Source organism: Oncorhynchus keta, chromosome 24 (genome assembly GCF_023373465.1).
Source record: "Oncorhynchus keta strain PuntledgeMale-10-30-2019 chromosome 24, Oket_V2, whole genome shotgun sequence".
Classification (NCBI taxonomy): Eukaryota; Metazoa; Chordata; class Actinopteri; order Salmoniformes; family Salmonidae; genus Oncorhynchus; species Oncorhynchus keta.
Genome location: NC_068444.1, coordinates 45,082,815 through 45,101,123, shown reverse-complemented (window position 1 = coordinate 45,101,123; position 18,309 = coordinate 45,082,815). Strand labels below are relative to the sequence as shown.

Sequence of the window (18,309 nt, the reverse complement as noted above, 5' to 3'; positions counted from 1 at the left end):
TGATTTCCTGGTCACTCAAACATCTTGGTTTTGCCTGTAGATATTGTTCTATGGCACTCACAGTGAAAATCTTTACAGTTCTGGAAACGTCAGAGTGTCTTCTTTCCAAAACTATCAATTCCAAGCATAGTCGAGCATCTTTTCGTGACAAAATATCGCGCTAAAAACGGGCACGTCTTTTTATCCAAAAATGAAATACTGCCCCTAGAGTTCTAACAGGTTTTAAATAAACCTGGCATCAAAGTAAGTGTACCATTCACTAGATAATAAAGCAATTCCTCTGGCCCTCTGATTGGCTACACGGGATACTTTGCTTGGTTGGAGGACCTTTGGCTCCAAGCCGGTCAAGTCTCCAGCTCCAGGCAGTAATCACCAGACTGATGCCTGTAGAATTACAACAGATAAAAACCAGGGAGACTGAATCGAACCAGAAAGAAAATGTATGCTCATATTGAATGGCACATGTGGACCGGACCACACAATGACTGAAAATAACACTTGCTATCCCCATTTCCCAGTCGTTGTCCCAATTGTTCATTTACAAGCACATTAGAAAATGCCAAACAAAACATTCAAGTTCTTTGAACCTTTATTGATAAAAACGCAGGATTATGGGTAATGACATAACTGATATCTTGTTTTTACTCCATGGAAAGCAGTTGGAAATGTAATTTACAGTGGTAAGAAAAAGTATATGAACCTTTTGGAATTGCGATCAGACCTGCACAACGGTCAGGAGGAATTTTGTCTGGTGTGAACCTCTCTCTTGAGGTCATGCCCTAGCATCTCAATCGGGTTGAGGTCAGAACTGTGACTGGGCCACTCCAGAAGGCGTATTTTCTTCTGTTGAAGCCATTCTGTTGTTGATTTACTTCTGTGTTTCGTGTCGTTGTACGGTTGTATCACCTAAGTTCTGTTGAGCTTCAATTGGCAGACAGATAGCCTTACATTCTCCTGCAAAATGTCTTGATAAACCTGGGAATTTATTTACCATTGATGATGGCAATCTGTCCAGGCCCTGAGGCAGCAAAGCAGGCCCAAACCATGATGCTCCCTCCACCATACTTTACAGTTGGGGTGAGGTTTTGATGTTGGTGTGTGTGCTGTGCATTTTTTTTCCACACATAGTGTTGTGTGTTCCTTCCAAACAACTCAACTTTAGTTTCATCTGTCCACAGAATATTTTGCCAGTAGCGCTGTGGAACATAAAGGTGCGCTTCTTTTTTTTGGACAGCAGTGGCTTCTTCCGTGGTGTCCTCCCATGAACACCATTCTTGTTTCGTGTTTTACGTATCGTAGACTCGTCAACAGAGACGTTAGCATGTTCCAGAGATTTCTTTAATCTACAGGATCGGTGGGTCCCCCGCAGGACGGTTGAGCTAACGTAGGCTAATGTGATTAGCATGAGGTTGTAAGTGTGCTAGCACAGACTGGAATATGTTCCAGGATTCATAAAATGGCATTGAGGAGAATACCACCTCAGTCACCGGCTTCATCATTAAGTGCATCAATGACGTCGTCCCCACAGTGACCATATGTACATATCCCAAACAAAAGCCATGGATTGTAGGCAACATCCTCACCGAGCTAGAGGCTAGAGCTGCCACTTTCATTGAGCGGGACACTAATCCGGACGCTTATAAGACATTTCGCTATGCTGCCCTTAGACGAACCATCACAGGCAAAGCGTCAATACATTCACAAGGCGGATTACCAGGACTTGTACTCAGAACATGCACGGAACAACTGGCAAGTGTCTTCACTGACATTTTCAACCCTTCCCTGACAGAGTCTGTAATACCTACATGTTCCAAGCTGATCACCAGAGTCCCTGTGCCCAAGAAACCTGAAGGTAACCTGCCTAAATGACTACCACCCATAGCACTCACGTCGGTAGCCATAAAGTGCTCACATCAACACCATCATCCCGGAAACACTAAACCCACTCCAATTTGCATACTGCCCCAACAGATCCACAGATGCAATCTCAATCGCACTCCACACTTCCCTTTCCCACCTGGACAAAAGGAACACCTATGTGAGAATGCTGTTCATTGACTACAGCTCAGCATTCAACACCATTGTGCCCACAAAGCTCATCACTAAGCTAAGGACCCTGGGACTAATCACAACCCTCTGCAACTGGATCCAGGTGGTAAGGGTAGGCAACAACACATCTGCCCTGCTGTTCCTCAACACGGGGGCCCCTCAGGGGTGCATTCTTAGTCCCCTCCTGTACTCCTTGTTCACCCACAACTGTGTGGCCAAGCATGACTCCAACACCATCATTAAGTTTGCTGATGACAACAGTGGTAGGCCTGATCACCGACACCGATGAGACAGCCTATAGGGAGGAGGTCAGAGACCTGGAAGTGTGGTGCCAGGACAGCAACCTATCCCTCAATGTGAGCAAGACAAAGGAGCTGTCACACCCTGACCTTAGTTATCTTTGTTTTCTTTATTATTTTGGTTAGGTCAGAGTGTGACGAGGGTGGTTTGTTTAGTTTTTGTATTGTCTAGGGGTTTTTGTAAGTCTAGGTGTTTATATGTCTATGGTTGCCTAGATTGGTTCTCAATCAGAGGCAGCTGTTTATCGTTGTCTCTGATTGGGGACCATATTTAGGTAGCCATATTCCTTTGGTAGTTTGTGGGTTCTTATTCTATGTTTAGTTGCCTGTCTGCACTAGCCATATTTGCTTCACGGTTCGTTTTGTTGTTTTGTTAGTTTTGTTCAGTGTTCTTTCTTTAATAAAGAAGTATGCAAGATTACCACGTGGCGCCTTGGTCTCATCCATATGACGACCGTGACAGGAGCTGATCGTGGACTACAGGAAAGGAGGGCGAACATGCCCCCATTCACATCGACGGGGCTGTAGTGGAGCGGGTCGAGAGTTTCAAGTTCCTTGGTGTCCACATAACCACAATCATGGTCCAAACACACCAAGACAGTCATGAGGGCATGAAAACACCCTTTTCCTCTCAGGAGACTGTAAAGATTTGGCATAGGTCTTCAGATCCTCAAAGTTATACAGCTGCACCATCAAGAGCATCCTGACCAGTTGCATCACCGCCTGGTATGCAACTGCTAGGCATTTGACTGTAAGGCGCTACAGAGGGTAGTGCATACGACCCAGTACATCACTGGGGCCAAGCTTCCTGCCATGAAGGACCTACAGTATATACTAGGCGGTGTCAGAGGAAGGCCCACAAAATTGTCAGAGACTCCAGTCACCCAAGTCATAGACTGTTCTCTCTGCTACCGCACAGCAAGCGGTACCGGAGCACCAAGTCTAGGTCCAACAGGTTCCTTAACAGCTTCTACCGCCAAGGCATAAGACTGCTGAACAATTATTCAAATGGCTACCCGGACTATTTACATTGACCCCCCCTTGTTTTTACACTACAGCTACTTGCTGTTTATTATCTATGCATAGTCACTTTACCTCTACCTACATGTACAAATTACCTCGACTAACCTGTATCCCTGCACATTGACTCTGTACCAGTACCCTCTGTATATAGTCTCGCTATTGTTATTTTATTGTGTTACTTTTTATTTTAAAAATTCCTTTAGTTTATTTAGTAAATATTTTCTTAACTCTTTCTTGAACTGCATTGTTGGTTAAGGGCTTGTAAGTAAGCATTTCATGTTAAGGTCTATATGTGTTGTATTCGGCACATGTGACAAATAAAAGATTTGATGTTACTTGGACCATTTTATCTGTCCTGCTAAGCATTCAAAATGTAATGAGTACTTTGGAGTTCGGGGGAAAATGTATGGAGCAAAAAAGTACGTTATTTTCTTTAGGAATGTAGTGAAGTAAATGTTAAAAAAAAAAAATATCTATAGTAAAGTAAAGTAGACACACCTACAAAGTTAAGTGTGTATTTTAAAGTATTTTTACACCACTGAATGGATCCCACAACACTGAATGGAACCCCAACCAACTACGGCATCGAAACCACATGAGCGTTACACACTAGGATGCATCATTAGGGCTGTGATCTGCAGGGCCAGAAAAAATAAGGTGTTAAGCTGATAAGAGAGTAGATCACATGATAGGTGATTTTGTGCTGATTTCCTGCATTGTGTCAGAGTGGCTGAGCAAGTTAGAAAGTGCAGGTAGGCATTGGGCTCAGGTGTCAGGGGGTCAGCTGAGAAACGGTTGAATGCATTGAGAGGAAAGGAAAGCTCACTGATGTAACCTGGTCCCAGATCTGTTTGTACTGTATATCCAACTCCTATGGTCGTTGTCATGGCATGGTAGGTATTATAAATGATGTCACAAAAGTCTTGCTACCAACAGAACGGGGCATACAGCCATCTCATATATGGCACATGGAAATCGTAAGAGGGTGGTTTACTGAGATAGGTGGGATGGGCTGCGAGCAGCTGAGGGGTGGTTTACGGAAATAGGTGGGATAGGCTGCGAGCAGCTGAGGGATGGTTTACGGAGATAGGTGGGATGGGCTGCGAGCAGCTGAGGGGATGGTTTACGGAGATAGGTGGGATGGGCTGCGAGCAGCTGAGGGATGGTTTACGGAGATAGGTGGGATGGGCTGCGAGCAGCTGAGGGATGGTTTACGGAGATAGGTGGGATGGGCTGCGAGCAGCTGAGGGGTGGTTTACGGAAATAGGTGGGATGGGCTGCGAGCAGCTGAGGAATGGTTTACGGAGATAGGTGGGATGGGCTGCGAGCAGCTGAGGGATGGTTTACGGAGATAGGTGGGATGGGCTGCGAGCAGCTGAGGGGTGGTTTTAAAAGCTCATGATCTATAATAGTTATGACTGAACATACTATTTATAATATATACTGGATGTTTTTAAGTGCTATCTATCCAGATGTAATGTATATCAAATAACTACACTGAACAAAAATATAAAACGCAACATGTAAAGTGTTGGTCCCATGTTTTATGAGCTGAAATAAATGATCCCAGAAATGTTCCATACAGACAAAAAGATTATTTCTCTCATATGTTGTCTACAAATGTGTTTACTTCCCTGTTAGTGAGCATTTCTCCTGCCAAGATAAACCTGACCGTTGTGGCATGTCAAGAAGCTGATTAAACTGCATGATCATTACACAGGTGCACCTTGTGCTGGTGACAATAAAATACCACTCTAAAAAATGCAGTTTTGTGTCACAATACTATGCCACAGATGTCTCAAGTTTTGAGGGAGAGTGCAATTGGCATGCTGACTGCAAAAATGTCCACTAAAGCTGTTGCCAGATAATTTAATGTTAATTTCTCTACTATAAGTCGCCTCCAACGTCGTTTTTAGAATTTGTCAGTACTTTCAACCCACCTCACAACCGCATACCACGTGTATGGCATCGTGTGGGCGAGCAGTTTGCTGATATCAACGTTGTGAACAGGGTGCTCCGTGGTGGCGGTGGGGTTATGGTATGGGCAGGCATAAATTACAGACAACGAACACAACTGCATTTTATCAATGGCAATTTGAATGCACTGAGATACCCTGATGAGATCCTGAGGCCCATTGTCATGCCATTTATCCACTGCAATCCCCTCATGTTTCAGCATGAGCAATGCGCAGCCCCATGTCGCAAGGATCTCTACACAATTCCTGGAACCTGAAAATGTCCCAGTTCTTCCATGACCTGCATACCCACCAGACATTGAGCATGTTTCGGATGCTCTACATCGACGTGTCTGACAGCGTTATTCAGTTCTCTCCAATATCCATTGAAGAGGAGCGGGACAACATTCCACAGGCCACAATCAACTCTATGCAAAGGAAACGTGTCGCGTTGCATGAGGCAAATGGTGGTCACACCAGATACTGACTGGTTTTCTGATCCACGGCCCTAACTTTTTTCTTTTAAGGTATCTGTGACCAACAGATGCATATCCGTATTCCCAGTCATGTGAAGTCCATAGATTAGGACGTAATTAATTGATTTAAATTGGCTAATTTTCTTATATGAACTGTAACTCAGTAACTAATTGTTGCATGTTTGCGTTTATATTTTAGTTCAGTATGTATTTAGCTATATAACTAGTGTTTAAAAAAAGTGTGATGTATGTGAAATGTGTGTAGAATGCACAAAAATAATACAAATTTAAATAAAGATCTGGTTGGGTGAAGCAAGTGGCCTCCTAAGTGTTCTACACATGTCGTGTCAAGTGAAACAAGAGCAGGAGGAGAAGGCAGAACATCTCCGGTGTGGTGTGTTTACCCTATACAACCCTGATCATATCCATGTGTAGAAAATGGGCAATCTGTGCAAGTTATTATTGCAAAAGCTTCAGTTTACAATAGGCAAATTATAACTTGTGAATGTCGCTTTGTTTAGGTTCCTTGGCATAAGTTTCCATTGTGATTTATTGTCATTGCATGCACTGTGCTATGTGCTCATAATGGAAACTTGGACAGGTTTCAAATGAAGGAAATACATTCTCAAATGACCTAGTCTGTGTGCATTGCAGGGCCACTGAGTGACCATTTTGAGTTAAATGAGTTATGTACATTGGCCAATTACTTTTGGATGATTATTTCCATTCTGCAAGTTTGAGTTACTACCCCCCCCACCCACACACAAAAACACTGGACACAGTGGAAACCATTACCACTCAAATTACAGCTAAGCAAGCTGTCTTGAAATGATAAACATCTTGAGCATGCACCCCTGGCTAAAGGGAAGGGAGAGCAGTGGAAAGACAAAAACACAAAAAGTCCCATTGCTCACACTGCAACAGAGAGAGAGAGAGAGAGAGAACATTCAGTGGTTTGCAGAGCCTCATTGTTAATACACTTGCATCCAATTTACACAATTATCAATGAATGTAACAAAAAGGCTCCTCAAATTGTCCCGTGGTCAAATAAGTAGGCCTATGGTTGAATTTCCCCTCATTTCCTTGTATGGCTGATTTATTTAGAATGATCTGTATTGCTGCCTGGAAGCCTACCCCAGGGCACAAAACAGCCTATTGGTAAATCCAATTACTGTGAGAATGGTTTTCAACTCTGTTCAAAAAAATACAAGCTTGAAAAATCTGGCATGCTCATAAAGTGTGTACACAGTTGTGTGTCGGGAGCATTGTCACTAGGCAGTGTCTCAGGATAATGTAATGGGGACCCGGTAACGGGTCATGCTGAGTTCACATTCTACCACCGTATATTACTGTATATATGTGGGCTTGTTTCATTTCAGTGAGTAAAAGCTGGTCTATGAAGATAGAGGCGAGTCAGGTACGACCTGGTTTTACATATTTAGAATAGAGGGGAAGCTGTTGCGCTAGAACAGGTAGGGAAACTGTGTTACTTATCTCCAGGACAAACAATTGTATAAGGAAGTAAGGAAAAACGGCGGTCATAGACAAGGCAAGATACCCATTTTTCAACTCATTGGTCATCCCATTAGTTCAGCCAGTGGTGGTGTAGCTTTTGGGGGCTGGGCTCAGTAAGACAGACTCAACGGGCATTTTTCTACAAGCGTTCAGCACAAATTCAGCAGTCGGAACGGTGTGCTAGAGCGCTCACATCAACAACACGCGACATCGCGTTCGTTGCAAAGAGGAAGAGACGGAGATGTTACGCACGAAAACTTTTCCAGCTACAAACGATACATTAAAAGAACAGTTCAAGAGGACAGAAAACCCACGCCAAACAGGTATTTTATAAAGAGTTTACCAAACGGTCAACCTCATTCTGAATTTATGCAGCGAGGCTTTTCATGGTAAGTTTTTTTTTAATGCTGCAATATGTAACTTTTTGGGCGACTTGACAAAATTCACATTAACGTGATATATAGATCTGTCATTCTCATTGAAAGCAAGTCTAAGAAGCGGTATATGTGTTTTATGTGCTTTATTTATATGCTTCATGTTTTTAAGATTCGTTTTTGCTATCTTTCGTTTTTGTACACCACCGGCTCCAAACAGCTGAAATTACAATATTTTTGTTTATGGAAAATATATTTCACAGTGGTTCAGATGGTACAGTGATTCTTTGCACTATAATTGCTTGTTTGGTCACAATCACTGAAATTAGGCGAACTATTAGCATTTTTGCAATCAGGAAATGGTGCAACGATTTCTGAAAAGGGCATCTGTAATTTATACAACGTTGCAGCCTGTGTTATTATAATATGTTGTGTAAATGTACTTTTATAATAGTTTTTTGTTCACAAGAAACTGAGCGTCCCATATGGGAATAGTAGAAATGTTGAAAGAAGGCAGGCAGTGTAGCCTTTTGACACAGGTGTCGGCTGTCATACTTAACTGTCAATTCCAACATGACTTCTTTCAAAAAATAAGCTTCTCTGATAAACATATCTTTATACTGTCAGGCATGTTTAACTGACCTATGTCTTTATCCTGATAGGTCAATAATGCAGAGTAAGTTGTCAATAACTGGCTCAGGACTGGAATGCATAATGGCAATATTGAGTCGTTTTCATTTTACCGTCCAAACGCATTGTATGCAGCCGGCAATACATTTGTGGACCGTTCGCTAAACATTCTCTATTCAGCCTGCATCGGCTTTGATTTCCTCCATAACTTTATTTAAATGGCAAGAAAGTAGAAAAAGACTGGGAAAATATGCACACTTTCCTTATGAAACACAATTGTCCACCACCATGCTAGAATGGCTAAACGCTAATCCCAAACTGTGTGTATCGCGTTCAGCCAATCAGGTTGAAACTCCAACCCAGGGGTTCCGTTTTATTTTTCACGCATGCTGTGCAGCGGTAGGTTAGGGGTGAACCCCCCTCCTGGCCATTAAATGGAGTTAAGGAGATAATGGAAGCCTATGCAGCCTGAATGGAGAATGTTTCACGTATGAATCGGTCCACGAGGAATATGTATGTATGCGTTTGGACGGTAGAATGAAAACGACTCAATATCGCGGCCGGCCTTTGGACTAGGTTTACAGGAGACGTTGAATATAGCGATTCGACTTTATGCCCAGGAAGAAGCCATTCAACTTTTCAAGTTTAATAATGTCAAAATACTGTACAGTGCATTCGGACAGTATTCAGACTCCTTGACTTTTTCCACATTCTGCTACATTACAGCCTTGTTCTAAAATGTATAGTTTGTTTCCCTCTTATCAATCTATCAACCACAATTTGGAATTTATGACCAAAATATTGTTGGTTAAAGCAACAGGTGGATACTGTTTTTTTTTTTTAGGCCTGTGTTCGGCTGAGTCCATGTTTGTGTTGAGTGCTTGTTTGTGTAATTTGCCAAAAAAAGCATTTCCTCTTGTCTGTATGTGCAGCCTGTCCTCTGACAGGAATCCTATGTAAACAAAGACAGAGCACTTTGCTAGCTAGGGAAATGGTGCCTTCAGAAAGTATTCACACCCCTTGACCTTTTCCACATTTTGTTATTAACAGCCTGCATTTAGATTATGTCACTGATCTACACACGATATCCCATAATGTCGAAGTGGAATTCTATTTTTAGATCCTATTTTTAGTCCGTACGCATTTAACCCCTTTATAGCAAGCCAAAATAACTTCAGGAGTAAACACGTGCTGAACAAGTCACATGGACTAACTCTACAATAATCGTGTTTAACATGATTTTTGAATGACTACCCTGTGTCTGTACACCGCACATACACTTATCTGTAAGGTCCCTCAGTTGAGCAGTGAATTTCAAGCACAGATTCAATGACAAAGACTAGGGAGGTTTTTCCTATGCTTCGTAAAGAAGGGCACCAATTGATAGATGGAAAAAAAAATAAAAAAATAAAAACTGATATTGAATATTTTTGAGCGTATTGAAGTTATTGGACTTTGGATGGTGTATAAATACACCCAGTCACTACAAAGATACAGGCGTCCTTCCTAACTCAGTTGCCGGAGAGGAAGGAAACCGCTCAGGGATTTCACTGAGGCCAATGGTGATTGTAAACCAGTTACAGAGTTAAATGGCTGTGATAGCAGAACTGAGGATGGATCAACAACATTGTAGTTACTCCACAATGCTAACCTAAATGACAGAGGGTAAAGAAGGAAGGCTGTACAGAATATAAATATATATATATATTGCACAATACAAATGTATAGCCAGCTGCATACTATGCAGATGAAGGTTTGCAAAGCTCTTAGACTTACCCAGAAATACTCACAGCTGTAATTGTTGCCAAAGGTGATTCTAACATGTATTGACTGGGGGTTTAATACTTATCTCATCAAAATATATTAGTGTTTTGTTTTTCCATTCATACAATAACAAATAATACAAGTCTTCCACTTTGCATTTGAGTATTTTATGTAGATCGTTGACAAAAAAATGACAAATCCATTTTAATCCCACTTTGTAACACAACAAAATGTGGAAAAAGTCAAGGGGTGTGACTAGTTTCTGATGGCACTGTATGTTGTTAACGTTTGAATTCAAGTCAAGTGCTTACTTTAGCAAACAGCCTGGGGGACAATGGAGGACGCAAACAGTTGCAGAGCCACGGGTTATTTGCATAGCAGACTTCTTTAGAGACATTGTAGGCAGAAACAGTGCCTCCTCCAGGTCTTTACCAGGACTGCAATCTCAGCCTTGGGACGCTTTAGGTGTTGTCAAATTCCTACATACAACCTTTTGGACATGCAATGATTCATCTGAAATTGTTCCCTTTGCTACAGTGAGAGACACTGGTCTTGTTTAAAATATTTGACCAAGGACTTTGACTGAGAACTCATTTACAGCAACAAGCTGGAGAACATTTACTGGGGATGGATGAGCCAATTGGAAGCTGGGGATGATCAGTGGTATGAGTGCCAGATTGGGAATTTAGCCAGGACACCGGTGTTAACACCCCTACAATAAGTACCAGAGGTCGACCGATTAATCAGAATGGCCGATTTAATTAGGGCCTTTTTCAAGTTTTCATAACAATCGGAAATCGGTATTTTTGGGCGGCAATTTGCCGGATTTTTTAAATTAGATTTATTAGTTTATTTTATTTGTATTTTTATACCTTTGTTTAACTAGGCAAGTCAGTTAGGAACACATTCTTACTTTCAATGACAGCCTAGGAACGGTGGGTTAACTGCCTCGTTTGGGGGCAGAACGACAGATTTTCACTGTCAGCTCGGGGGATCCAATCTCTCAACCTCACAGTTAACTAGTCCATCGCAATAACGACCTGCCTCTCTCTTGTTGCACTCCACAACTAGCATTAAACTTATCTTATAAAAAACAATCAATCATAATCACTAGTTAACTACACATGGTTGATGAAATCTGGGCTCGAGGACCAAAGGGAATTTAAGACCGGATCTGAATGAAATGCTGTCATTTTTCTTCTGTTCAATGATCAAGTTAATTTTTGTAACCTGTTATACTGCACTGTATGTAGCATTGGACTTGTTTGGAATAGGGATCAGCACTTCAAGTAGTGAAAAAGGGTGAGGTAGAGGGCTTTGTCAATATTTCAAAGTAGTGTTCGTCTGTGAGCATTTCGCTGTGTCATGGAGGAATTCCCCTTGTGGGACAGAAGGAGCTTGGGGAATATGAGGAAGAGGGTTTGTGTTGTTTATTTTAACCAGGGCCGTGTCCACTTCACTGTTCAGTGGATGAACTGCTTGTGTAAGGGATACATTGTTTTTGCCCTTGAAAGATATTGAAACTGACTGGTCAAGTCCCTCTAGATAAGAATACCAGTAGTATGGGGGATGTTTGTTTGTATAACAGGGAAGGTAAAGTGCCATTGTGTTTCTGTGATTACTGTAGTTAATTTCAAATGGCGCATCTTGTAATGTACTTAGACAGGTACTTTTTCCCCATGTCTTCAGGGTCTGTGGGTTGTCTTATGTTTCTCTCGCGCTGCTGAATCCACCTCCTGTTTCTCATTGTAATTTCTGATGTTGCATAGTCTCCTTCCCACTCACTTCACCACAGTATGTTCAACCGTTTAAAACAACAACGACATGGGTGGAAAAGTCTTGTTCTTTGTATATTTGGGTTGGGAGAAGTCTATGAAATGACTCAATTGTTTACGAGTAGAGGGAGGGCTGAGCTGAGCACTAACGACTTTATCAGATTGACGAGATCAGAACTTCAGGGAGGCTCGGCCCCTAACCTGAAGGCTAATAAAAGGTTCTGCTAGTGGCTTGCTTCTGTCTCAACATACTGTTGAGATCTTCAGGTCTATTGTGTGTGTGTGTGTGTGTGTGCGCGTGCGAGTGTGTGCCTACCACCTATCTACTTCTATCGGTCTGTGTTTGTAAAATATCTGTCAACAGTACCACCTACCTTTTTAGACTGGATCCTTTCGAATGCTTGATGATAGACCACAGATCAGTCTTAGCCCCAGGCTTTAGTGATGTTCTCAGCACTAAGCTCAGTGAACAGCTGGGCCACACAGGTGTCTGAACGGCATAGACAGACAGGGGACAGTCAAAGGGACAGGGGGAACCCACCAGTTCTCAGTCCCTGGGAAAGGTTGAAGGTCTTCTGAGCCAACATGTTGGTATAAGATCCAGATAAACTGGAGATTATTTGAATTGAAGGCTCAATACTGTACGTCATGTCTCATCTTCAGAGGCAGGAGTTTTTCCTGGTCTGGTCACGATGTGGTTAGGATAAACTAAGGGCCTTGCAAAAAACAAATGTCTGAGTTGTATAGTGTATCCCAATGAACTAGTCCTTTGAGCCGGATCATAAACAGGGTCTCTCTGCCTCATGTTGTAAGCAGCTCTCTCAACCTTTGGTTCTCAGTCATCTCCTTGAGTGTCATAGACAGACAACCGGAGTACAAACCCTGATATCTCCCGACCGTATTCAGTCAGTACTCCACCACTGTAACTACATTAACCTCTATCTTGCTCCAAAGCTCTCTCTTTCTTTCTTTTACATATCACAATATTATTTTGGATGATATTGTATAGATACTTTGACTCCAAGTTTCCACTTTTTCCCCCCTATGTAGCGTTAGCTAGCGCTTGTCGGTTGTACCTGTGCCAAAACTCTTGTATTTTTCATTTTATAGCATGTTGTCCATCTTATTTTTAAATAGTGAGCCAACATGTGTTCAGCACTTTTATTTCCATGACTGATCAAAGCAATTTTTTTTTCATGATCGTCTCTTTGCAGCAGACATACACTGAATGTACAAAACATTAAGGACACCTGCTCTTTCCTTTACAAAGACTGACCAGGTGAATCCAGGTGAAAGCTTTGTTCCCTTACTGATGTCACTTGATAAATCCACTTCAATCAGTGCAGATGAAGGGAAGGCTACCGGTTAAAGAAGGATTTTTAAGCTTTGAGACAATTGGGACATTGATTATGTATGTGTGTCATTCAGAAGATGAATGGACAAGACAAAAGATTTAAGTGCCTTTGAACGGGGTATGGTAGTAGGTGCCAGGCGCACCAGTTTGTGTCAAGAACTGCAACGCTGCTGTGTTTTTCATGCTCAACAGATACCCATGTGTATCAAGAATGGTCCACCACCCATCTTGACACAGCTGTGGCAATCATTGGAGTCAACATGGCCCAGCATCCCTGTGGAATGCTTTTGACACCTTGTAGAGTCCATGCCCCGATGAATTAAGGCTCGGGAGGGCAAAAAAATGTTTTGTATACTCGGTGTATAGTGAGCAATATGTATGACGTATCAAATCTCAGTAAAATCACAGTATCAAATTGCAATAGCCTACATATAGAATCGTGAGAATTGCAATACATATCGTATCGGTACCTAAGTATCGTGAGGTCCCTGGAAATTCCCAGCCCTAATCTTTACACGGACTGTCAGTCACAAGTCTCATGGTCTTTGGTGATTGAATGTCAGTAAAATACTATTTTTGTGATGGTTCATTGCAGTACTGTTTTGCGGATAGGGCTGTGTTATTACAGAAGGAAGAATGACATTGACTCGGGGGCTAGGATAGAGCTGGGTGATATGGCCAAAAATCCACATTGTGATGAATTGATGTGATTCTTTAAACTATCCTTTTCCATCAAATGCTAGTTTGACGGTTATAGCCATCAATTGTCCCATTAAAAATGACCCATATTAGCAAACTTATTTAATTTCAAAATTCACATTTCTATCGTATAGTCTACATATCGTATTGAACGATATCTGCAAAATGCCTGGGATAAGTGGTCGGTGTCGCTATTTTTCGGTTTATCGTCCCAGCTCGAGGCTAGGACCCAGGGCGGTTCGTTGGGGACAGTTCGAGAGTCTAGCACCCTGTCTTTGGGTCTGGGCCTTTCTTCTTATATTTTCAAAATCAAAGTAATGAGGTCTGCAGATTTCAATCAAGGAATGTTCATAGGTTAGCCTTGTGTCTGTTCTGGTTACTGTCAATTCAGATGAATAAAATGCTCTGGAATACAATTTGTAGAGGTTGAAAAATAACATGGTTAAAATGCAACGTCCTTCCTGAGTGCTTTGTGATTGGCCGCGGTAGTTTGTGTGATGAATACATTCACAGCTGGTGTGGAACGGCCCTCGTGGACTATACTCGAATACTCTTGCTGCTTTTCACTTTCCCCTCCCTAAAGTTTCCTGCAGCCGTCAAGGTATTAGCCAGGCTTATGGAACCGGGACGACCCTTCCCCGAGGTTGTTTGTTTTGGTTATTTTTCCTTTGATAAGCAGAACATAATAGTATTTGTCCTGTAGGAAGAAGCTGTTTGAGTGATTGGGTGCGATAGGCGAATTGAAGCAGGACGTGTTGTAGGTGGGAGGCAGAAGGTGATGTACGGGGGGGGGCCTGTTGGAGCAGAGTGGAGGGCTACGTGGGGGGCGGACGTGTCATACCGTTGCATAACGGCTTAAGCTGAGGGGAACTGGGTCTGAAGTAATTTGTCTGGAGAGGTGGTCTGCCTCTACTGCTGCCACACACACAGTGGGGTGGCCACCTACAGTGGGCTTTAGTTACTGACTACCTCCCTCCTAATCTCTGTTCTTTTCATTCACCAAGGAGGGGAGTCGTACACTTGACTCCACATGACCCTTGATTCACAATGTGCAGTGGTCTCCTATTCCATTAAAGGGTAATGTAGGGAGTAGGAGGACAACCTACTCCCTACGTTTATAGTTATAGTTTTAGCATGTGGTCATTTTAGAATGTCTTTGGAAGTATCTATGCAATCCCGAACAGTCCTTGTGTCTGACGATATTCCCTCCGTACCTTCCAGCCACTCTACTATACATTAGAATTTGGAATGGTATTTTCCTCTTCGTCTGCGTGTTTTCAGGACAGGGGAAATGACTGAGGTTTTTGGTTACAATGAGAAGTGATCTCATAGAATTATTATAATTTTTTTGTTGACATCATCATATCATCATATGTTTCTTCTTGTACAGACTTCACTCTATTCCCTCATGGATAAGCATACTAGTGTTTTCCTGGGCAGATGCCTGTATAATTTCTGTGCCATTCGGTCCATAAACAAATGCTATCTCTTAGACAGAATGACACAATTACACATTCTTACAGTTCAGCCTTGCTCACACAACCTTGACAGTGGCACCTAGTTTGAACTGGTGGTATTGGACTGGTGGTATTGGAGCTGGTAGAAATGGCCCCTAACTGCCTGTCCACGGTCAGATTAAAAAAAAAAAAAAATCCTCCTATTTAAGGGTAGAATTTTGGTTGAGGTAACCTGATCCTAGATTGGTGGTTAGCAAGAACCTCTACCTCGACTGTTTACATTACAATCATGGACCAACTGTTGTTTCATCACTTCCTTATTCCACCTCTGTGGCCATTTCCTTAATTCCACCTAGGGTGTGGTCCCATCACTGCTGAAGCCTTGAGCCCGATCCCAGATCTGTTTGTGCTGTATAGCCAACCAACTCCTTGGCACGCGGCTGTGCAATAACAAACCCTTGTGGGGAGTCTGAATCCAACTTTGAATCAGACTTAATTGAAAGAAAATGCCATTTAAACAGCGGAGGATGCAGAACAGTAAAATGGACACAAACTATTTCATCCAACTGGACATTCATAGCCCACTTTGTCTCTCTAGACGTTTAAGGGTGTTTTAAACGATGCCCTTGATCTTAAAGGGGTTTGTAGCCTATGTCTTAATGTTTAGCCTAGTGTGGAACACAGAACACTGAGATGCAAAGTATGATCTGATCTCAGTCCTGGGGGGATTTTTGGTCAAATTTGGATGATAGATTGCTGGTTGTCCTGCCTGCAGATTATAGGACTTAATCTGTCCTTACTTTTTTTCTCTCTTTTGCCGTTCCTTACAATCCCAAACTGTCAATCAACGAAGTCTGTTTTTGAAGGGCACTTTATCTTGTCACGCATACCCTCACACAAAAGTATGTTCATCCAATCTTTAACTGAGCAGCGTAAACACTTGACCTAGAACGGAATGGTTGCATATTTAGATGTGTCCTTTCCCTGCCCTCCGGCCATCCAAATACACCCTGAGCCCCAGCACTGAACAGCAGGCTTTTGGGCCGGGTGCTCTTGGCCAGGCTTTTATCATGGAAGTGTGTGGTAGCTTCAATCAGGGTTCAACCCCCCCCTAATGACCAATATCCAACAGCTCGCCATGGGGGTCTGACCTGACCTGACCTGGGCCCGGCAGGATGGAACACTATGGCTGCGTCCCACATCCTGGCATTTTAGTCATTCTCAAATTGGATAGGCCTATATTTCGCATGAAAACGTTCTTCTCTCACATAGACTAAAACAATATTAAATAGGTGTTAGTAATGTATGAGAATCGGGACATTATGGACTTGATGTTTGTGGCAAGAACAGCTGAACCCCCTGCCTGATAAGAATTAGATATTGTAAAGTTGTGTATTTCTCTTTTTTTATTTCTTTCGCTGTACATCACAACCTCAATATTTTATCAGTTACTGGTCATAAATACTATAACCAGGTGATATGTACATTTATGGCTCAGCCAAGGTTTTGTCCTACTCCCTGTTCTCTCTCCTCTGGGATTTCCTTCCCTAGTGGGTGACTCAAATCGTCTTTTCATTTCTGTCTGAAACTGAAGCTGCAAGTTATGTTTTATGCATGCTTTGTACCAAGGCAGCCGACAGGGGGTGGAGAAAGAGCGATCGTGAGAGAGCGAATGAGATGAAGAGCGACAGGGGAGAAAGAGAACAGAGATTATTTGTGGAAACAGACATTTATTCACACTAAAGGCACAATTGAGTGCCATATGCACAGTCAATGACTTTGCAAAGCAGAGAATTGACCTAATACTTCCCCTTTTTAGGGTAGGTTTATAAGTCCTTGCAAACACCCTTAGTATGTGACTAAATCAATCAATATACAGGTTAGATATCCAAGCATACCCTCGGATATGAACCTGTAAACCTCTCCCCTCAATAAGAGATTATAACAGATAAGAGATATCAAATAGCTAGAGATCTGTATATCACTTCACTATCCTACACTACTGTTAGATCTGGGATTCGAACTGGTTCACTAGCCCGCCTCTTCAACCACAAGGTAGCCTGCTATAAAGGCCTGTCGATAGTAATGGGTCAGAGGTTAGAGTTATCGATTGCTGTCTATGAAGGGTCTTGTTCGGAGGATGAATAATGAAATGGTCATCTGAGAATGATCTCGCTTTCTCTCTCTGCATGGCGTTTAATCCCACTCTCTTTGGCAGCTGGTGGGGCAATAACGTGGATTACTGCTGCCAATCGATCCAGAGTAGGAGGTAAGAGAGGGCTGTCGCAGCTAAGCAGCTAGTGGGCTGTGTGTGGGACAACAATCAACCTCCAGGAGTTACTATGATGTTGTCATATCATCTGATATGTCTTGGAAGCATCTCTCTCGCAAACACTGCATACCAAGGGTATTATCCAACACTGGCATTATATTGCCACAGTGATGTTTATGAAGCCAGTTTTAAAGCCTGGATTGGCTTGAGCTGCATTATGTGTGGGAAGCCACAGTCCTCTTAGCAATTCCATCTGTTTATCAACATATTTACTCTGCCTGGCTGAAGGAAAGAATGTAAATAGGCCTCAAAGCATATTACAATATTCCTCTGCTTGTAATTGAAGAATTGAGAGCTTAGCGAACATCTCTGATCCTGCATATATCCAGGATATATATTAAAGGCCCAATGCAGTCAAAATTCAGTTTTCATGTGTTTTATAACATATTGTACAACAGGTGAAACTAGCTAACACTGTAAAAGTATGAATACACTTGATCAGTGTTATTTCTTGATAGTTGCTAGTTGAAAATAGAATCTACACAGTACCTTCTAATCAGCAGGTTCTGCATGGGTGGAGTTTTGTCTTTGCCTGGTGACATCACCAAGTGGTATTTAAGCAATAAGGCACAAGGGGGTGTGGTATATGTCCTGGATACAGCCCTTA

General features: G+C 42.3%; 1 protein-coding gene and 1 pseudogene across 4 annotated transcripts in view; both read left to right on the top strand.

Moving 5' to 3' along the window:
• LOC118357767 (twinkle mtDNA helicase-like) overlaps positions 1-18,309 on the top strand; it is a 62,953-nt pseudogene that overhangs the window by 24,383 nt on the left and 20,261 nt on the right.
• LOC118357603 (leucine zipper putative tumor suppressor 2 homolog) overlaps positions 7,052-18,309 on the top strand; it is a 38,142-nt gene continuing 26,884 nt past the window's right edge. For 3 of the 4 annotated variants that reach the window (XM_035734884.2, XM_035734882.2, XM_035734883.2), the window contains exon 1: positions 7,052-7,640. The gene's annotated coding sequence lies outside the window, so the exon portion shown is untranslated. Of the gene's footprint in view, positions 7,707-18,309 lie in introns of all 4 variants that reach the window. The other variant, XM_035734886.2, reaches the window with a different exon arrangement.